Raw genomic sequence first — 15,798 nt, 5'->3', positions numbered from 1 at the left:
ATCGGAGGATTTTTTCCAGACAAAAAATACATAAATCTCTTGTCTCAGGGGGATATGAGGGTGGAAAGCACGGTAATTCGAAAATACTACAGGTTTTCTACTAATACAAAGCTTAATGCTAAATCCTGAAGTATCCCTTTAAAGGTGTTTGTATTGTTTTTTTGTGAATTTTTCATGAAAAAAGGTTCGGTCATGACAAAGTTTACTACTAAGAATTCATTATTTTATTGGCTAGGCAACAATGTCTATAGGTATAAATACACAGTGGTGTTTTATTTTTTTATTTTATTTTTATTTTTTTTCCCTCCTCCTCTCTCCCTTTCTCCTAATGTCAATATTACATAGTGCGCTATGGTGGGAAATCATATAATGTGCATTTCTTGGAACATAAAAGGCTGTGGGAGTCCTATAAAAAGAGGCAAAGTTATTACTTATTTGAAACATCATAAAGTGGATTTAGCATTTATTCAGGAAACACACTTTAAAGGGGAAGAGGCTCTAAAATTGAAGTATGGATGGGTTGGACACGTTTTTCATAGCTCCTTTTCCAGCAAACGGAATGGCGTCGCTATATTAGTGAACAAGAATTAAAATTTTATTCTGACTGGTGAGGTCAAAGATGATGAGGGGAGAATGGTCTGTGTACGGGCTATGATAAATGGTACCGCGGTGGTGCTATGTAACATCTATGCTCCAAATATAGGGGATCCTAATTTTTTCTATGAATTAAATAAGACTTTGGGGGATATGTATGCCCAAATAATATTAGCCGGAGATTTTAATCACGTTTGGGATGCTTTTATTAACACAGTCTCACCCCAAAACGTCACATACTGACGGGTCTTGACCATACGGCAACATACGATGAAAAGGGTACCCCTAAAACGTCCATATGTGACGATTCGGGTTAGGGTACCGCTAGGAGGCGCTGCTGGTGCGCTTATGTCTTCGTCTCATATGGACGTTTTAGGGGTACCCTTTTCGTCGTATGTTGCCGTATGGTCAAGACCCGTCAGTACATGACGTTTTGGGGTGAGACCGGGCTGCTTTTATAGATAAGAGTAAATCTAGAGACCAAACATATCCTAAAGACAGAGCGGCAATTCACATGATGAGTGTAGATAATGGATTAGTGGATATCTGGTGTCTGGTGAATACTCGCGAGAGGGAATACACCTTCTATTCACATTGTCATAAATCCCATTCCAGAATTGATATGTTTCTGATCTCGAACACCATGACAAAGAATGTTACACACTGCAAAATAAATGCTATTGCGTTATCCGATCACGCAGCCGTGAAGTTAGGCATTGATATTAACTGCGACAAAGAGAGAAAAGGCAGATGTAGATTAAACACCTCACTGCTGTCCCATGAGGCCTTTGGTGTATCGTTGAAAGAAGATTTACAGTCTTTCTTCGAAATTAATACTGGTAGTACTGATAAAAGATCAACTGAATGGGAGGCATCTAAGGCATATGTTAGAGGGAAGATAATAGGTTATGCATCTAAAAGGAAACGGGAGGACCGGGACAGAATACAGGAATTAGATAACAAAATTAAAAATTATGAAAAAGAATTATCCCAACGTTTTTCAAACCAATTGTATTAAGATATTTGTAAACTAAAATTTGACCTCCAGGAAATTTATAATAAAAAGGTGGAATATGCCTTATTTAGATTGGGAACTACTTTCTATGAGGAAGGGGGGGAAACTGGTAAACTGCTTGCCAGACAGTTGAAGCAAAAGAATACATGTAATTTAATAACCGCTATTAAGAGAGGAAACACAATAGTAACATCAACAAAGGAGATAAATGATGTATTACAGAAGTTCTACAAAGATTTATATACTGCTGATATTAGTCCTAAACAAGAAGAATTGCTTAGTTTTTTCTCCAAGCTCAAAATGCCTAAGTTGTCCCCAGAGGAGATGAATATGTTAGAAGGCCCAATAACAGAACTTGAAGTCAGAAAAGCTGTATCTATTATGCGGAATGGAAAGTCAGAAGGGTTAGATGGGCTCCTGGTTGAATATTATAAGCAGTATATAGATTTACTTGCACCCATTTTAACAGAAGTATATAATGAGGCATATACTAGTGGATCTCTACCCTCTTCTTTTAACGATGCACTAATTTTGGTGATTCCTAAGAAAGATCGGGACCCCACCGAACCCTCAAATTATCGTCCAATAAGTTTGATCAGTGTAGACTGTAAGATCCTTAGTAAAATTCTTGAATTACGGTTAGAGAAGGTGTTATCCAACATTATAAATCCTGATCAAGTTGGATTTATGATGAATAGGTCGTCAACAGATAACATGAGAAGATTACTCCATCTAATTTGGCTACAGAGAAAATACCGACCCAATTGTTGCCCTCTCACTTGACGCAGAGAAAGCGTTTGATCGGGTTCACTGGGAATTTATATTTACAACGCTGTTAAATTTTGGGTTTGGGCCCTGTTTCATCAAGTGGGTTCAAACATTATATAAGACACCCAAGGCATGCGTGATTATTAATGGCAAAGTTTCCCCGTCTTTTGACCTCACCAGGGGGACATGACAGGGGTGCCCGCTGTCGCCATTATTGTTTAATATCACACTGGAACCACTGGCCATTGCTATTAGGGCTAATACAAACATCCCAAGCGCTCAGGGAGGCAATAAAGAACACAAATTGTTTTTATATGCCGATGACATTCTGGCCTTGGTAAAAGATCCAGATAAGTCCTTACCCCACTTAATGGGGACAGTTCAATCATATTCTAAAGTATCTGGATGTAAAATTAACTGGAAAAAGTCGGAAGCTACGCCTATATCCGGAATATGTAACACAAGTATGGTAACTAAATTTGGCTTTAGCTGGATCCCAAGAGGTATAAAATATTTGGGTATCAAGATAAGCAGGGAGTTAGAAGAGATTCCTCTGCTTAATCTGGCACCACTGCCACAAAACATAAGAAATAATTTGGACAAATGGGGAAAAATTCAGTCAACTTTATGGGGGAAGGTGAATATAATTAAGATGGTGGTCTCGTCTCACCTTAACTACGTGCTTATGATGCTACCACTTACAGTACCACAGTTGATCTTTAATCAGTATGATATTGTTTTATGGTGTGTACTTTACTCTTAACACCTTTTACCTATTTATTTATTATTCTCAGGTAAGGTAAAGAAAGTCAAATCTGACCTAAACCATAAGCATTCAAAAGGTACTTACAATTTGGTCAGAAGACTCCCTTGTGGTATGTTCTCATTAAAAGTCTTCCAGCATCATAAATCTAAGTCTCAGTAGGCAGATTTTGTAATCAATTAAATTTATTTTAATTGGTTACTTTTCTTTTTATAATAAACAACAATATAAAGGCAAATAAAACTTCATCGTTTAAGTATAAAATACAATAATCATGTTTTGAATCAAAGGTGTAGTAAGCTCTGGGCTTCTTATCTTCTGCTTGGGGTTTCTTGTCCTCAGCTCTGGGCTTCTAGGCGTCAGGGGCACTGGCGTATCAGTATCCCAAGAGGCAGTCAGTTCATCAGTCTTTTATACTCCTGTTGTTTTCAACAGGCGTTAGGTTGACACTCCTCCAAAGTTTCCCAGATCCTTCTCCAGGCAGGTGCAAGCGGTCCACCTCTTCATGTCCTTGAACTCCAGTAAACTCAACTAAGATGGCTGAGTTCTAGGAGTCCTCTAGCGCACAAACATAATTGCACTTTTCTGCTCCTCTCAACATGGGTTGGCACAGTCACATATACATACATAACCAAGTACTGTACATCTATGCCAAAACAATATAAGCCATCTTTTACAAACAAAATAAATAACAACATTGAATGCAATGCATTATATCCAATACATTGGCTAAATATGTGTAACAAAAAGGCATCTATAATAAACAAGGAGGCAGGTAATTGCATTTTCTTGATATTATACAACAATATAATGGTTAAATGTTTCCTTTGGAATGGGAAAAGGCCCAGGATAAAGTTTAATAAATTATGTGCATCTCAGGATAAGGGAGGGTTGGGATTACCAGATCCTCGGCTCTATCAGATATCCTTTTAAATGGCCAAATTGGCCAATCATTGGAATAATAGATTGGGTTACTATTGAGAAGACCTTATCATGGCCATACAGCCCTATTGAGCACTTGTCTCAGTGTTTAGACACAACCACAAATCCTATCATGAAGCACTCAAAAGAGGTATGGGCAAAGATTCACAAGATGCACAAATTATCATAATGTAAGCAACCATACTCTTCCTTATGGTATAATTCCGCGATTTGTATCGGGAATTCACCCATATATTCGGAAGAAATGGCATATGAATGGCTTGTGTACTGTGACAGATCTATTTGAGCAGGGTGTATTTATGTCTTATAATAATCTTGTACAGAAGTATAATTTAAAGGGAAAAGATAATTTCTGGAAATATCTTCAAATTAGAAATTGTGTTTCCACAAAAATCAAGCACACGGACGAAAACCATATCTTGGACTTCCTAACATTGCCTCTATAATTATTATTATTATTTGCCTATTTCAAGCTCTCATGGTGCTTGAAGGAGCAGCAGAAGGCTTGTGCTTCTCATGTGCAACAACTATTGAGGAAACTCCCCCTGAACAAGTTGCTAACTCTATCTGGCATAGCAGAACCACTCTACTAGGAGAACCTTATGACCTGGTGAACTTTTCTTCATGGCTTCAATTTATCACTCAAGTTTTGGTTGTTGATGTATATTTTAGGTTGGGTCATCCTGGAGAAGACTGAGTTTATGGTCATCTTAGGCGCTATTATTGGATCTTAAAAGGTAAACAAGCTGTGAAGTATCAAAGAACCAAGTGTCTGGTCTTTTAGAGCTGATGATTTGGATCCTGTTACTCCCAATTTTGCTCCTTATGGGGCGGCGAGATGCTTCTTTACCCCAAATCATCTTTGCAGATTCTAATATTTTGATAATATTTGAGAGGAGATGGAGACATGGCCAGGTCCTTGCAGATCAATTGTGGACCAGTTTTGTGTGTGTGTGTGTGTGTGTGTGTGTGTGTGTGTGTGTGTGTGTGGAAATTATTTGCCAAATCTACCAGTTTGCCAGAAATGGCAGCAAGATCAAGGTAATTTGGATAATTATACTGTAGTTATGGTCTTGGTCCCCCGACTCCCCCATGCTTTATGGCCCATTGCTAAATTATTGAAGACTTTCTTGGTCAGAGTGTCAGAGTAGCTGAAATAGAGATCAACGGGAAATATGTACAACCTGTTAACCACCTTATTCCTTTAGCCTTTATTGAGGATTAGGATTTGAGTCTGTCATGTCATTAGGATTTTCTAGAATTGAAAATATGATATCATATTTTAGGGCAGCCTTGTTGAAAATCCCAATGCATTGAAGCCCCACCCACTGCTGACAGCTGCAGCCTGTTGTGATTCCAATTAGTGGTCTTTAAGAAGGGTTGCTTTAACAGTTTACTCCCTGTTCTTGTCTTTGCTGCTCCGGAATTTTCATATGGTGTTGTGGCTGTGTACAAATGTAAGTTATCTTAATTTTGTTTGTTTGATATATTGTATAGTGATGGCAAAATGAGGCTTCCTGAACCACTGAGACCTCGCAGCCCATTGCTTCACCCAAAGGTTCATTACTCAAAGCTTCATTCAGCATTGCTCACTAGTGACACCTAGCTACTGTGCAAAGAAATAGCAGACAAATTAATTTTGAACCAATGACCTGAGCAGACATTTGTCCATTGCCTGGGTATAAAATAAAATATGTATCTTTCTCTGTCTGAATTTACTTGTGCAGAGACAACTGTCACACACACAATTAATTAATTATTCATAAATTGTTTGGATAGTGACAGTATGAACAGCAAAAGTGACACTGTGTTGAGTGCAGTGCGTATTGTGGAGGGAGTGTACTAAAGTAAACTGCAACAGAATAGTCTGGGGTGGGAAAAGTTAAGAATTGTTTCTGGGGGGGGGGGGGGGGGGGGGGGCTTGGGGGGTTGTGCAGTGAACTGTTACTAGTTTTAGTGCAGTGTTGTGCTTATGGGATTGGGGAATTTTTTCAAGTGTGTTGGGGTTTAGACGATTCCTCTTCTTGGACAAATCCTCTCCAGCCACAGAGGATGCAGGGGAACATAAAAGTGCCAGTGCCAGCTGGTATAAATGAGGACACTGATGCTTCTGTTGAGCCCAGACAGGGGAGGATTTCCTCTTTCTTGCTGGTTCCATAATACCAGGAAAAAGGAAGAGGTCACAAAAAGCAAACAAATCAAAAAGAGCAATCCAAATCAAAAAGCTGTCCAGTCCAGATCCAAAAATCCAAAGCAATCCAAATAATCCTATCTAATAATATAACAAGACTATAATATAGGCCTACTATAATTAATAATAACATTATAGGCCTACTATAACTATTCTAACCTGATATAATGTAATAATATACAGCCCTAACACATATATGACACAATAACGACAATGACAATGGGAGTTCTCTAACTCTGACACTACTACCACTGCTTCTACTACTCCTGACAACACCCACAAGGTGGCGCGAGTTTCGAACCCCCTTTATCCGGAAACGACACTCAGACCGAACCGATGGCGTATCCACACAACCGAGGCCTCGTTTGTCATTAGTCACGTTATGATTTTCACGTTAACAACACAAACCTCGAATCGCGGCTTCATATGGCACGCCCATTGTTTTCTCGACACAAGCTCCGACGCCTCGGTTCAAATGTCACATCACTAATATTGTATGGTTTCAATTGTTTATGCAATATATTGTTAATTTAACTCATCTTTATCCATATTTTTTATGTATTTAAGTTTAGAAACCAGTCTGGTACACCTATGGAATGAGGTAATGGCATTGGTGAAAAAACTTTGTTCTCTTACGAGAGTACTCTCGTGTTGCGTAAGTTTAGCTTACGCTACGGGAAAACTCCTTTTCTCGAGAATACTGAAGCAAGAAAATTATCCTTAATTTTCCAAAATGTAAAACGCATTTGCTGCAGCAGGCAGACCTAGGCGAGATGGCTCGCGCGCCTATTGGCTGCTCTGCAGCAACTGCTGCAACCTATCAGCGCATCTTGGCATGACTCCAGCGCCAATGGGAAGCCTTCCCGCGTTACGTCATGACCCGCCAAAATGGGTGTGGCCACAAGCCTATAAATACCCACCGCTGATGTTGCATGATGATTTTCGTCTCCTTCAGCGAGTGACTTCACTTCGCTGGATCTCTGGGAAGAAGCTGCGCCGTCGAAAAGCCCTCAGTGGGACGAGCTCGAGATTCGAGGACGCCGACTGGATTGCTGCCTTCGCTCGCCGTACCTGCTGCGCTATCCGGCACCCATATCCTTTTTCCACTGCTCCGTGTGTGTTCGCCACTGCGACACACGCGTTCCTAAAAGAGCAAAGGCATTTTTAAATGCCAACCATGTCCTGCGGCTTATGCAGAGCCATTCTCAGTGACGGGGACCGCCATTTGCTTTGCGCTTCCTGCCTGGGAAAGGATCACGTGGACCACGCGCTCGCTGATGGCGGCTGCCAGGAATGCCAATCTCTGCCTCTCTCGACCCTGCGGGCTCGACAGGCCTTGTTTCGCGTCAAGTCCGCTTCTGCCATGTCTTCTGTTGGGCCGCGCCGTAAAAAACACCGCTCTCAAAGGCCACCAGAACCTTCGGTGAAGGAGAACTCGGCAGCGGCGTCCCCACGGGCCTCCTTCTTGGAGTCCCCCTTCTCTTTCCTCGACGGCCAGCGCCCCGCTGCAGTCGAGACGACAGAGAGGGATGCTATGGAGGAGGACAGCTGCTCTCTCCTGGCGTCCGGGAGCGAGGAATGGTCGGGCTCTATCCCTGACCCCAACCCGTCGACACAGCAGTCCAGTGTGAGGGCCCCGGTCGATGCTGAGCTTCTCCGCCTTCTCTCGAAGGCCGTCAAAGACCTCGGCCTTGACTGGACCACGCCCCAGGAGCCTGCGCCCAACAGGTTGGATGGCTGCTTTCTCACAGGACGCCGCTCTGCACCTGTTTCTAGGCCCGCTCCCTTCCTCCCCGAGCTTCACGACGAGCTCTCCAAATCGTGGGGAGCCCCGTACTCGGCCAGGCTGAGATCCTCTGTCTCTTCCACGCTCTCTGCGGTCGACAGCGCGAAGGACAAAGGGTATCTCTCTGTTCCTCCGGTTGAGGAAGCAGTGGCAGCGCACTTGTGTCCGCCCTCCGCTGGATGGCGTGCCAAGTCAACTCTGCCCACCAAAGCCTGCCGGACCACGTCAGCCTTGATCGGCCGCGCCTACACTGCCGCCGGTCAGGCCGCATCTGCACTGCACGCCATGGCTGTTTTGCAGATCCACCAGGCCAACCTCCTCCGCTCTCTGGACGCCGCCTTCCCGGGGACCCAGACCCAGGCTCGCGCCCAGCTTCGAGCCTCCCAAGTCTTCCTAGCCCCCTTAGGAAAGCGCCGATGGTCAAGTCCCGCTGCAGCCGGACCGCCGTCGAAATCAGCGCGAACCGCTCTCACAGTTCCCTCAACAGAGGCGACTCGAAGAGTGTATTTAGCAGCCAACGAGCCGGTTCCAAAACTCGCTCGCCTGCACACAAACGCTGTTTTTTTTACGCCGACCCACATAAATCTCAAAAAAAGCATTATGTCTGGTCATATTCCGGCTCAAGCCGAAGGTGTTTTGAATGTAGCAAAGGTGCCCGCTGCCCAGTGCCCACCCACGCACATAAACACTACCCTGTCTGTGTGTCACACTCATCCATGGTCGAATACTATAAAGCTGGCTCAGGCCGCTCGACCACTTCGCGCCGAGCACACCTACTTCGCGCCGAGATAGCGAATTTGCTGAGAAAAGGGGCAGTGGAACGCGTTCCTTTAGCCCAGAGCGAGTCAGAGTTTTACAGCTGTTTTTTCTTAGTACCAAAGAAAGACGGCGGACTCCGCCCTATATTAGATCTCAGACGTTTGAACAAAGCGCTGATGATACGCTCATTCAAAATGATCACGACCAGACAAATCCTCGCTCGAATCCGACCGGAGGACTGGTTTATATCAGTGGACCTGAAAAACGCTTATTTTCAGATCCAAATAGCTGCCCGTCACAGGCCATTCTTGAGATTCGCCTTCGGGGGCCAGGCTTATCAGTACACCGTCCTTTCCTTCGGCCTGTCTTTAGCACCTCATACATTTACGAAGTGCATGGACACGGCGCTCGCGCCCCTCAGATGACGGGGCGTGAGAGTCCTGAATTATCTGAACGACTGGCTAATATTAGCCCAGTTGAAGGAGGAACTGGTGTCACACAAGACTTTACTGTTGGCCAACTGGGCCAAGAGCATTCTATCCCCCAGTCAGGAAATATCCTTTCTGGGGATAGATTTGGACTCCAGGTCTATGATAGCGCGCCTGATGCGAGAGCGCGCGGCGGCAATTCAGCGCTTTGCAGCAACATTCACCGTAGGGAAGAATCTTCCCCTCAGAATGTTTCAGAGGATGATGGGTCTCATGGCCTCAGCCTCAATGGTGCTGCGGCTGGCTCTGCTACACATGCGCCCTTTTCAGCTGTGGCTGAAACGGCGCGTATCAGCGAAAGCGCGGAAAACAGGTTCACTTCGTCTCATGACAAATCAGACATGCGTTGCAGCTCTGAAACCGTGGATGAGGTAATCAAGCAAGGTAATCAAGCGAATCAGGGAAACCAAATGCTCGATACTCCTGATAGCCCCGCTATGGGAGAATCAAGTATGGTTCCCAGAACTGATGGAACTGGGGAACACAGCTCCATGGCCGATTCCACTGAGGAAGGACCTGCTGTCTCAGGCCCAGGGTGCAGTTTGGCAACCGTACCCCGAGCTGTGGGCCCTACATGTGTGGGCGATCAACCATCACCATTTCACCTCCCAGAGGGAGTACTGAACACGATCACATAGGCTAGAGCTCTGTCTACTAGACGGCTCTATGCGTCCAAATGGTCAGTGTTCGCTGAATGGCGTTAAGCTCATGACTTTAACCCGCTAAGTGGTGAGGTAGCGGTGGTGCTTTCTTTCCTGCAAGAGCTGCTGGACAGCGGTAGAACCCCATCCATGCTCAAAGTGTATGTGGCGGCTGTAGTGGCTTTCGCGAAGCCCACGAACGGCCAGTCACTGGGATTGCCGAGTTCACGCGCATAGGTTTAGTTACCTATGATCACGCGCGTGAACTCGGCAATCGACTACTTTGGACTTCAACCGAAAACAGGATGTAAATACAGGTATTTGCGCTGGCTTAAATAACATCATTTTTATCCATTTCTTTCACATCTACTGCAGTCAGATTCACTCGTGTTCACTCTGAAGGAATCACTCACATGACCTGTGCACTTGTAATGACACATCAAGGATGTTAAGAGGCTAAAAGCAGGTTTAAATATTGCCCCATTGAAGTCAACAGGGTGCAAATTTTAAAAAGAGGATAACACGGTGTAGGCAACACCGATTTTTGTCGTTGTTCTCTGTATTGACAGCACTCCAAATTGACAAAAAAATGAGCTCAATGTTAAAATTGACCGGAGTTCTCCTTTAAGGATTTATGTGCAACGCTCTGCCACCTATAGGCAAACAGAGCAGCTTTTCATTTCGTTCGGTGGCCACGTCAAAGGGCTGGCCATCTCGAAACAGACCCTGTCCATGTGGATAGTGGATGCTATCGCGTCAGCCTATGCCTCCAAGGGCCTGGTTTGTCCCTTGGGGGTTAGGGCCCACTCGACTAGAGGTATGGCCTCGTCGTGGGCATGGACAAGTGGGGATGGACAAATATCATCACTTCATGATATTTGTATGGCAGCAGGCTGGGCCTCGCTGTCTACATTCATAAGGTTTTATAACCTGGAAGTGCCTGCCTTACAGGCCAGGCTGTTCTCAGTCTGATGTATCATATTAACACTGTCTACCCAACTCAGCTTGATTAGACTGTTGGTATGCTGCAATGTCCTGTGGGCTTATGCAGTTATAAGGTTGAGGTACTGCCATAACTGTATATATGTGTGCGCACCTATCACATTTACCGAGTCATTCCTCCCCGTCTACCACTCTGTGTGTCTCCCACTGATATGAGCCCCGGGCACACTGCCCTTGGGACATTAGTGTTGGAAATTTCGCACGCACGGCGATTTACATGGGGTTCCCATAGCGTAAGCTAAACTTCCGCAACATGAGAGTACTCTCGTAAAGGCCCTTTCACACTGGACGCGATTTTGACACACGAATAATTCGCGCGATGGTTTTATTTTTTGATCAGCTGTTTGTGTAATGAGTGCTTCCACACCGAACGCGAATGTGCTGCTGCGAAAAAAATACTTATTTTGCGGCGACAGAAAAGGCTTCAGCCAATCACAAACTACAAGGACAACGATTTGAAAGACAATGTGTGTAGCATTGCCAACCAAATCGGTTATCACGACTGTGAGTATGTTGTGTGATAGTTTTAGTCATTATATAGTCCTGTGCTGTGTAGGCTAGCAGGCTAAACTACATTTGGGATAGAAAGCTAACACTATTATCGTCAAAGATAGAGACAGAGACCGTGTTTACTTTGAACATGTTTGAGACTATTTAGGGCTGCTTTTAGTATACTATACATTCTTTGTGTGATATCTGCAGTTTATAGTCGAATGATTTTAACTTACTTACTTCGTGTGTTACATGTAATGTAGTGTAGTGACATTACAAAACGCATTGTGTTTAGTTGAAGATGCAAAAAAAAACTGTGCACATTTAGCATACTCCCCTTCAGACTCTCTGTTCTTTAAGATTGGGTGCACTCAAAACCTTCTTTTCTGTCTTTTAAAGAAAATGAAAAGCTCGTCTTCACTCACTGGATGATGATGATGATGAAGTGTCCATGTTTTCTCAACTGTCGGCGCGAAAGTTTTGGAATGTTGAAGCACTCTGAACGTCACAGACGTCGCAAATTCGCGGCTGATGTGAATGGTTTTGACGCGAACTATTCGCACACGAACTATTCGCTTTTTCGTTTCGCCTTTTCGTTACGCATCCGGTGTGAAAGGGCCTTAAGAGAACGACACTCGGTTACTAACATAACCTCGGTTCTCTCTAGAGAGGGAACGAGTGTTGCGTACGCTGCCGTGCTTGTGCTGCATTATGGTTTCGCTTCACTCGACTGAAATCATCATGCAACATCAGCGGCGGGTATTTATAGGCTTGTGGCCACACCCATTTTGGCGGGTCATGATGTAGCGCGGGAAGGCTTCCCATTGGCGCTGGAGTCATGCCAAGATGCGCTGATAGGTTGCAGCAGTTGCTGCAGAGCAGCCAATAGGCGCGTGAGCCGTCTCGCCTAGGTCTGCCTGCTGCAATGCGTTTTACATTTTGGAAAATTAAGGATAATTTTCTTGCTTCAGTATTCTCGAGAAAAGGAGTTTTCCCGTAGCGTAAGCTTACGCAACACTCGTTCCCTCTCTAGAGAGAACCGAGGTTACGTTAGTAACCGGGTGTCGTTTTTTGAAAAAGTGTTTTTGCCTCAAAGTTTTTTAACTGATGCCTTATAGTGATAATGCTCCTCAGGCCTTGATCATGCTCCTCCTGCAAATCAGCAGTATCCTAAGAGTCTTTTAGCTAAACTAAACATTCAGTACTTGACCGCTGTTTTATGATATGTTAAACAACAACATAAATAATCATGGATGCAAACTAATAAACCCAGTTTCTCAGTTTCCTTCAGTTTCTCAGAGACTGTTTTTATTGAGAAAAATCTGAGAAATATTATACTTGAATAAACAGGCCATGGAGTTTCACATTCCAAGAAAATTACAGTGATAATGCACAACCAGCTGGAAGGTAAATTGACAAACCTGAAAAATAGATGGAAAATCAAAACCAAAATCTTTTTCCTTAATTCTGTCTTGTTCTCCCTACCAGTCTTCCTTCTGCTGACTTACTCATACAATCTTTCAACACTTTCTTGTATCCATACACTGTTTTTATACCTTCCTCATGTTTACCTCTTTGGTGCTCAGACAACAGATCAGCTGCAGTTTTTAGGTGTTCTGCAAGGCTCTTTTCCTGTTCCGAAAAGACACTACTGAGAGTCCAGTACACTGCCTATGCCATGAGCCTATAGCTTCTTTCTTTTTAATAAATCGATAGAGGGTTGTGTGGCAAATGGCAAAGTCCTCTGCCACAGATCTTATTGTCCTGCCTTATATCCTTCAGTGTGTTACCTGATAACATCAGAACATGAGGGACATCCCAATCTGTTGTGTACTTCCTCTCTTGTGGCATACTGAAAACACAGAACAGACAGGATGTAGGCTTTATTGTGGCCTAGTCTCTAACTTTAAAAAGCTATTTTCTACCGTTGCATCCGGATTTTGGAGTGGTTAACCCTGTCCACTGACAGCCATGATAAAACTTGCTATACTTGAAATAGCTTTGACATATGCTAGCTATGCCTGTTAGAAGCTAAGAAAACACTGATTAAAATATGACTTTACAATGCTTATTGCAAACTTCGACAGTATGACAAATTCTGATAAAAAAAAAAAAACTTTATTAACTTAAAGATTTTTTTGCAGAAGGAATGTTCACATGGGGCTGCTTTTTCCAGGAAGGAATAGGGGCTGAATATGTGCAGAAAACATGTAATGTATACTATGTAGCTAATTCATGATTGGAGGAATAAACCATGTTGCATCTTGCCCTTGCAGTTCCAACCGTTTAGACCATGTAGTGGGTTTCCTAATCCCAGGAAATGTGGTAAGGTGTTCTTCACACATAGTTAAAACAATGTCCACATATGCGGTATCCTTTTGAACAGTTTGTTGTCCATTTAATGAGATGTATGTTTACAGAGTATGGTATGGTAAGATCCATATATTCCGCCACCTGTCCCTTCCTGATTCAACCCAGTTTAGAAGTTTAAATAGCATGTGATTGAACAGGTGTGGTTTTCACATGCACCACTGGTGCACACCGCTATCTAGTGGTTGAACAAATGACATTTGGCTCCTACAAGTCAGTATGACTAAGCATATGTGCAGAATGTATATCATCACTGTAGCTGATTTCTGATTGGAGGAAAAAAACATGTTGCAACTGTACCTTGCTGCAACCGTCCCAACTCTCCCCTACCTCTGTACTTTGGTTTGTCATATTGAAACATTTGATTGCAGTTCATTTATTCAAATTACATTTCCAATTTAACAACATATACTGTTCATAGTTAAATAAATAAATATACTATTAATTTGGCCTGTAGATATGTTCTATAAAGATGGCCAGTCAGATGGCCCCCAGGAGGCTTCTTGCAACTGACTTAACTTGTGTGTTCACATAACTTATTTTTTTCATTTATGCATGGTTAATTTACTTAAAGAAAGTGAGGAAACCCATTGCCTTAAAATTCTTAAGGCAACTGATCACTTTTTACAGTGTGTCATATTACCATAAGGTTTTCCTCCTCTTACCCTATAACTTACAATTCTTATTCATTATTATTATTATTATTATTATTATTATTAGTCGAAATTGCGAGGGAAAAAGTCAGATTTGCCTAATAAAAAGTCATAATTAGGTTACCTTTTTATTTTTTAAACAAATAAGCGTCTATACAGTGCATATTATGCAAACACAGACCGCCCAACAGCAACTAAAGAGACTTTACGGCGTTCACATTGTGCAAGAGGGAGAGGGAGAGGCTGACGACTGCTCAGCATGTATGGGAATAATTTACAATGTTCTAGACCTGTGTTTTCCGATTAGCCTAACTGTGTCCTGCGGTTTTTCTTATTTATTGTTTATTTTACTACGTGATAAGTCACTTGCGTGAGGTTATTATTTTTTATATATATATATTTTTTGCCTCTGCTGCAAGCCTACATCCGGATTACCTACACTACTGAACTTGAGTAAGTTAAAGTATAACGGAGTTCTGTTTTGTCTATAAAATGAGCAAAGTCTACGTCTTTCAGTGTATGATAATCTCATTCACCCCACACGTGTCTGGGCTTGAAGCAATTAAATCTATTTTGGAATTGACCCCATTTTAGGGTAAGACATTATATGATACATATTATATTATTAAATTAATATGTCAAACTATACGTGATTGAGAAATTAAACTTGACGTGAAGGTCCCTAAAAGAAAACTTAAATTGTAATAGGCTAGCCTACTTCGTAGCCTGTTACAATTTACATGCATGTTTTTTTTTTAAAGCTGAAATTATGTAAAGAAGCCTAAATGGGTCTGTTTAATAGGCTACAGTAATTTCAAGAAATCCTTAAAACATAATTCATATAGCCTAGAAAAGAAAAATATTTGTATTTGTTTTTATTTGTTGTTGCTGGTCTCAACTTCGGGCAAAATAAAGATTAGCCTATTTAAATGTTTTATTAGTGCCCATAAGCTTAGACGTTCGGATATCTAATTAATCATAGTAAACAAATAGAGGTGCTTTACATAGGACTATTTGCCTACATTGCGGAAGTTCGTGTTGTTCATTATTAAGCTGCTATGACCCTGTAACATACCACTATTTTATTTAAAAATATCATCGATGCACTAACTTTAGTTTAATGCGTGGTTCAAACGAATATAGGCCTAGCTAATAGCTATTTAGAGTAAAAGCCAAATATAACTTATATTGGCCTGATTTATAAATTGCAAGATGAGACTAGCAGAATATAAACATTACAGAATATAGCCTGTATAAAATAAACGCATTCATTGACTATAGCCTACACTGTTCATGACAGGGTGATGGGATAAGCTACCTCAGGTACAACCTTT

General features: G+C 42.4%; 2 protein-coding genes across 3 annotated transcripts in view; one reads left to right on the top strand and one right to left on the bottom strand.

The window, feature by feature from the left end:
* c1galt1la (core 1 synthase, glycoprotein-N-acetylgalactosamine 3-beta-galactosyltransferase 1, like a) overlaps positions 1-11,636 on the bottom strand; it is a 73,997-nt gene extending 62,361 nt beyond the window's left edge. The window contains exon 1 of the mRNA XM_079848822.1: positions 11,625-11,636. The gene's annotated coding sequence lies outside the window, so the exon portion shown is untranslated. The remainder of the gene's footprint in view (positions 1-11,624) is intronic.
* A 3,017-nt stretch (positions 11,637-14,653) lies between these two features.
* Positions 14,654-15,798, top strand: part of b4galnt1a (beta-1,4-N-acetyl-galactosaminyl transferase 1a) — a 42,908-nt gene continuing 41,763 nt past the window's right edge. The window contains exon 1 of one of the 2 annotated variants that reach the window (XM_079849055.1): positions 14,654-14,917. The gene's annotated coding sequence lies outside the window, so the exon portion shown is untranslated. Of the gene's footprint in view, positions 14,918-14,987; positions 15,060-15,798 lie in introns of those variants that run through there. The other variant, XM_079849056.1, reaches the window with a different exon arrangement.

Source organism: Squalius cephalus, assembly GCF_949319135.1.
Source record: "Squalius cephalus genome assembly, chromosome: 18".
In the NCBI taxonomy this organism is placed as follows: domain Eukaryota; kingdom Metazoa; phylum Chordata; class Actinopteri; order Cypriniformes; family Leuciscidae; genus Squalius; species Squalius cephalus.
Note: the sequence above shows the minus strand (reverse complement) of the source record. Positions and strands in the feature narration are given on the sequence as shown.